The following is a 7,206-nucleotide window of genomic DNA, read 5'->3' on the forward strand; positions in this document are numbered from 1 at the left end:
AGATGTCTTTAGATCCACAAATAGTTCTAAAGATCCCGTCGATACTTCGATCTAGTTTGAGTGAATCTTATATCATAAGAGAAGATTCTCAAGAATAAACAAACTAGGTGCAATCAAATTTTCAAAAACCGTTAGTCAATCAAATCAATAGAAAACTAATGACACTACGATTATCTAGTTTCCCATCAAAAGTACTTGTAGAGCTTCTTGATCCCACAGAAGTCTTTAAACAAGAGGTCGTAAGAGATTTCACATATTAGGATACTTTCCTCTCTGAATAGATGGCTCCACCAGAAACAACAAAAAATGAAGTTTGCCTGGATCTTAGGATAGTTTGCTATAAATGCAAACTTAGGTATTTATAGACCAAGGATGTTTGGATATCAAGCAATTTCCAAAACCGAAAATATTCTCAAGATATGCAACGAATAGCAAGATTCGGTTTTCATAATTCCAATAAAAGCTTGTCCAATATTTCCGAAATCTCTCAATAGAAAATTTTTAATTAGTAAATGCACATTACTGATTTTTATTCTCTAGAGATATGCATTTAATTGCTGGTAATTAAAGCATATAAAACCAAAAACCTTAATTAAAAGATTCTCAATTAATTTCGGCACATGATCTCCTTGAGTACTAATAAATATCTTTGAAGAATAAATGATAAGAGTTACTGTACGTATTGAAAGTATTTGACATCTTTTTCACTGTAAATCCTTATTTCATATTCACATGGATTTACATTCTTGGAATCGGTTATACCACACTTCCAAACAAGTTTAGAATTGGTTTCTCTGTATTCCAAGACAACTATGTGATTGATCAAATACCAAATCACATACATGGGTTCAACCGGTTATACCAATCACTAGGATCAGTTATACCTCAATATGGAAATACTTGTGATCGGTCACACAAGTTACCAGGACCGGTTACACCAGTGACCAAGATCGATTCCATCTACACATGGTAATTATTGTGATCGATCACACCAGTTACCAGGACCGGTTACACCAGTTACCAGTGTTAGAGCATTGCTCGGTCAAACTCGCATGCGTTTATATCTCAAGCATGTTTGTCAATGTTAGTGATCAAAACTATAAGTCTTGGTTTCTACTATAGCTCTGGTCTCGGACTAGGATAGAAAGTGTAGTTGAGCTCAAGAACTCTATGACAATCATCATACAAGACGAAGGACTACTCATGGAACCGGTGGATCTTCATCGACTAAAAGGTATGTGGAGACTTCAACTTATCTATCACTCAAAAGTCTATTTATCTCATATCTTGAGACAAAAGTCGTTTTCCTATATAGACTTAGATTATACACATTTGCTATTTTGAGCCGAGTTTATCTCGCCTATCTATTTCTCGAAATATGTGTTGGTAATCTTTCGCTTTAACCAAGTTCATCTTTACCTAGTGATGAAAGTCATGACAAGTTTCAATCACTTTGGAAATTGCTTACTTTGACGAAAAACAGTTTGTGAATAACAACTATAGAATATCAACGTCCTCTAAGAATGTTCCAATGATTGAAATGAGAGTTTAGATTATATAACTATTGGAGGATATAAGCATTGTTGTGAAAACACATATATGTATAAGTCCTTATTCCTTGAACCGAAGTTTGCGAACTTTGTTGATCAAGAGAACCGGCATGGTGGCGTGAGCCAAGTCCGCGAACTGGCGGAAGTTCTCGTCCTGAGAAATTCTGTTGGAGTTTGTAAACTCCGTCCGAGAACTTAAGTCCGCGAACCCAATCCGCGAACTTGAGTAGGTTATATCTAAAAACAATGTTTTTGAACTTATTCTTATATAAACTAAGGAATGCAAATTGCAATCCGTGGCTATATAGTTCATGAACCGATTCGAGTGAATCACATCGTTTTTGCTTCGATTGTGTCTTGTGTAGTTACATAAGATTTCCTTGCAATTGAACAACTCTCTAACTAGTTCATTTGAGTCACTTGAACTAGTTATGGTGAAGAAGAATATGGTTGATATGAAAGTGATCATATGGCTAACCATTTGGTTGACTATTGTTGAACCAACAAATGTACAAGTTTGGCTACGGTTACACAAGCCTAGAAACGTGCATTTCATTTGTGTGTAACAAGCTAGTTTTCGATCTAACGGTTTAAAGATATTAGCTTGAATCTAAATCAGGTTTTCATCTAACGGTAAATATTGAATGCTTTGTTACCAAGCTAACATTGATTGCAAACCATGGTTTGAAAGAATATATAAGGGAGAACTCTACCAACTGGGAAACCTAATTCCCACACATTCTGTGTGATACTAGTTGTGCTAATTTAGAGTCGATTCTCCTTTAACCTTTGGTTTCTTCTTCTAAACCAGGTTAACGACTTAAATACTTCATTGGGATTGTGAAGCCAAGCCGATACTACTTTCTCGTAGTTGTGTGATATGATATTGTTGTTTCTATCGTACGAGTACAATTGTAATAATTGGCTTGAGATTGATATCTCCGATAGGAAAGATATAAAAGAAATCACAAACACTTCGTCTCATCGTTTGTGATTCCACAATATCTTTTTTCGCTGCGTCGATTATAATTATTGTGAGGTGATTGATAATACTAGGCTGTTCTTCGGGAATATAAGTCTGGTTTATCAATTGGTTCCTGTTTATCTAGATTTATCAAAAGACGGAACAAAACTCGTAGGTATATTCGTGGGAGACGGATTTATCTATTACCGTATACTTTTCTGTGTGATACAGATTTGTTTATTAAAGTCTTCGACTTTGGGTCCTAGCAACTCTTAGTTGTGGGTGAGATCAGCTAAGGGAATCAAGTACGTAGCATCCTGCTGGGATCAGAGACGTAGGAGCATAACTGTACCTTGGATCAGTGTGAGATTGATTAGGTTTCAACTACAGTCCAGACCGAAGTTAATTTGGAGTAGGCTAGTGTCTGTAGCGGCTTAATACAGTGTGTGTTCAATCTGGACTAGGTCCCGGGATTTTTCTGCATTTGCGGTTTCCTCGTTAACAAAATTCTAGTGTCTGTGTTATTTCTTTTCCGCATTATATTTTGTTATATAATTGAAATATCACAGGTTTTGCGTTGTTCAATCAATTAGAATATCCGAACTTTTGGTTGTTGATTTAAATTGATTGACACTTGGATATTGGTATTTAGTACCATCCAAGTTATCTCTCTTTGATAAAGACTCGCAGGTTTCTATTTGCTTGAGTAAAGATCAAATCGAGAAATTGAGATATAAACTCTTTGATATACTTTTTATCTAGATTGAGTCTGACTGTCTAGTTGATTCTCTAGAAAATATATTGGAGTTTTTCCATACATATTGCTAAGCGAAATATTGGATGTGGTTGTTGTACCCCCACTTTTTCAATTGGTATCAAAGCAAGCAAACTGTAGCGCCCCCTAAGCTAGCAACTAACTAATCCAAGTGATTAACTATAATAATGAGGCACTAAGGATCTAAAACGTCTATTTAAATATTAAGAAAGAAGTTCTAAACAAAGATTAACCCGAATCTAAACCCCCTCTGAAATAAATACAAGAACTCCTCTCAGATGTTACATATACAATAATGAGTTGATTTACAAATAAAATATAAACATAGCGGAAGCTAACCAACTAAGGAAACCAACTCCTCGAAGATTTTATCGCCACGTGCGCATCTTGCATCTGTCTCTGAAACTGAAAGTGGGAATGGGTGAGCACATCATCCCTAAAAGGGGTGCCCCGTAGAAATAACAACTAACTTTCAAGTAATCACTAAAATGATTTAAAGACAATACAGGATTTACTGAAAACCGATAAATACGGAAAAATTGTAAAGCATATTAAAGTAATAAGTAATACTGAAAATATAAAGTTTTACCAACCAATAAACCGGCACACATTCACAACATAAATAATAGTTGAGCGACGTCTTCCTTCGGAGTAGCAAGGCATCACTGTTGCGGATTCTTCAATGATCATTAAAGCGCCCATGAGGTTTTCGTCCTCAAGTCATAAACGATATGTACCTTACTAGTACCTTATTCTACGCGCACTCTACATAGCAAGTATTCAAATAAAACAAATGGTAACAACATTATATCCGACCGAAGTGCTTACACAGTGAAGAGCCCACAATCCGCCCACGTGTAAATCCAATAATCTTATATAATATTCTCAACATCATTCTCTCTAAACACCAAAACATAATAAAGTAGCTTTTGAAATTAATTTAAAATAACAATAAACATTCATGTATGAGACATGCGTTGCCTGATTAATGATTTTTTGATTGTTTTTGTAGTAAATAGGATTCGTTTCAGACTTGTGAAGGAAATGAAATTTTTAGATTTAATAAAAATATATATACAAAAATATTAACAATGGGCAAGAGGTACTGGGACTAAGGTTTTGGCCGAATTCACTACACAGGGTTCATTCATATATTCTTTGACAATTTAAAACTCAATAAAATTAACATAGACTCTGATTTTGCCAAGATAGATTCTCAAAACATTGATTGTGAATCCTAAGCATGATGTATCAAAAAACCTAAGATAAGCATACATCATCAAATTAAATAACAACCAATTAATTCAAATCATATTTCAATTTTAGATTAATGCAAAAGTCATAAAAAAGAATAAAATAAATTACCCCAAGGATGAAATTCAGCCTCCTCCGTCGTCCCAGTGTTGGGTTTTAGCTCCTCATGATGAAAACACGCTAAAAATATATTTTTATAGCTCAAATGGTGTTTACAATGGAGAGAAAAGGAGAAAATGGTGTAAAATTGTAATCTGCGACGCACAAAAAGCGTCACAGAATGAACGATAAAACACAAGTGTTGCTGTTGTTTAGACTGCACTGCGACCCACGTCTGTGCGTCTTAGACACTGTTGATAAGCGACTGTCCTTGCGAGTATGTTCTTCGTGTTCTTGGTGTTCTTCATCATCAGCAGCAGCAGAAACAGAGTTTCATCAACTCTTGATTTCTGCTTCTCTGGACCTCCTCTCGACCCCAAACTTTTCGACACCCATTCTCTGTGATACCAGAAATCTATTTATACTCCTCAGCCTCATTTAATCACGCCATAACTCAAGATAATTCTCTCTTTACTCGCCTTAAAGAGAAAATATTTTTTGGATATTTTCTTCCTTTAATTAGCTCCCCACGCGCTGAAATGATGTATAAACACTCCAAACATGATCTTACACGCTGTAGAATTGATTCAACACTCTCCAAACACATGAGTACACGTCTAAATTTGATGTGATCGTGTGATATTCATTTATTGAACGTGCTTCCTGATTTCTTGATTGCGATGATTCCAGCCAATTATGATCGATCCTAACACCCAAAATGTCTTCCTCTATCCATATCACAAATACCCATTGAAAATCAGAGGTTTAATCGAACTCTAACCCCTCCAAAAATCGATCGACCCAACTGCCAGTGAGAAGAAATATTTTCCCGCCTTTTTCCAAAATTTGAATTATGAGAAGAAAAGTGTCCTCCCCTAATCCTGTACGGGTGTCCCTTTAGCAATTGGGGTGGAAATAGTAATTTTGGGGTGGAAATAGTAATTTTTCTGGGTTCCTCCGGTACATTTCTGGGACGCTTCCGGTGCATTTCTGAGGTGCCTCCGGTACATTATCCTGGGGTGTAAAACACTACTTTTCGAACTCATTTCGCCGCAAAGGCTTATTTCTCTAAAAACATCTACAAAAACACAAAATAACACAATAAGTACTTAATCGAGTCTAACAATACAGAATATTGAGGACAAAATAGACACATAAATGCGTCTATCATTTCCCCCGTACAGAAATAGGGAAAATATAATGGCCAAATTAAAACTAGACCTATATAATATTTAACCCAACGAGGCCTATCTAGGTTTGCAATAAATAGATATAACATTTGGGAGCACACATCTCACACCAATCAAAAGGAAACATTCTCCCTTTCATGCTAACAATAAATAAAGAATGTAACCACTTTCCAGTCAATGGAAAGAATCACTTTTCGAAAATAAGTAAATACTCCCAAAACACAGATATTAGTTGTTTCTAAAGATCCAAGCCCATCCCAAAATGTAAAAGAAAGCTAGTTTGTATTACACACAGATAATACATGCATACACTATCATATAGTAACAAAGATATGCATGAATTTCACAAAAGATAGATTTGTAAGACAATAATGAATACAAGAGAGTTCGTTATCGATTCTCACCTCTTTTGATGACAAGCCTCGCGTACCTTGAGATCCATAATCCACTGGTTCGTCTTTTAGATCGATCGTTGTTAATGTAGAGTAATTGTTAATCACATAAGCACTCTAAGATTAGACAAAAGGCTCATACAAGGCTCATATCATAATCTCATACAATTCTCTAGTTATAGGCTAAGTGAACTGTCTAATGCTTCTAAGCCCATTTATGTTTCTACACCTTTTCATTATCTATCTTTAGCACCAGTAAAGGTTTACTAATTCAATTAGATTGGTTATATAATTCATTAGATATGTCTTAAGAATATCTACAACTTTGTAGAAGGAACCAAAGGTTAATTCAGACCACAGGGTCCAAAACATCAAACTAAGAATACATTGCACTAAGCCCAAGTCCACTAAACTCGGCCCATTAACTTAAGGCTTGGTCCATCTGAGTCAACTAACGGTCTCTAACAGTCAATGGGGTCAATTAACAGTCAACGTATAATGTCAAATGGTCAAAGTCAATTGGTCAAGTCCAAATCGGTCAACTGAGTCAACTAGGGTCAAGATAGGGAACTCGGTGAGTCAACACGATTCGACTCAGTCAGCTAAATACAGATTCAGTCAGATAATCTGACTGAACAGAAAGGCTCAAGGCCAATGCCTTTGCACAGGCCAAACTTCTATTACACAAACACAGATGCAATACAATAGCAAATACTCAAACCATGAAACTCAATTACAAACCTAACCCACCACTACAACATCTACCAATTCAACTATACAAACATTCTCATCTGCAAGACCTCTATCTCTAACTAGCAACACAACAGAATCACTACCTACAACACTATAATCACTATTCTCGACATTACAACTAAATCCAGTTTCACAACTTCATTATCTATGATATGATTAAGTCTAATAACTTGAGCCTTAAAACTTGTCTTGAGTCATTCCAACTTGCATTTCAGCTCATCCACAAACA

Source organism: Papaver somniferum, chromosome 1, assembly GCF_003573695.1.
Source record: "Papaver somniferum cultivar HN1 chromosome 1, ASM357369v1, whole genome shotgun sequence".
Taxonomy (NCBI): Eukaryota; Viridiplantae; Streptophyta; class Magnoliopsida; order Ranunculales; family Papaveraceae; genus Papaver; species Papaver somniferum.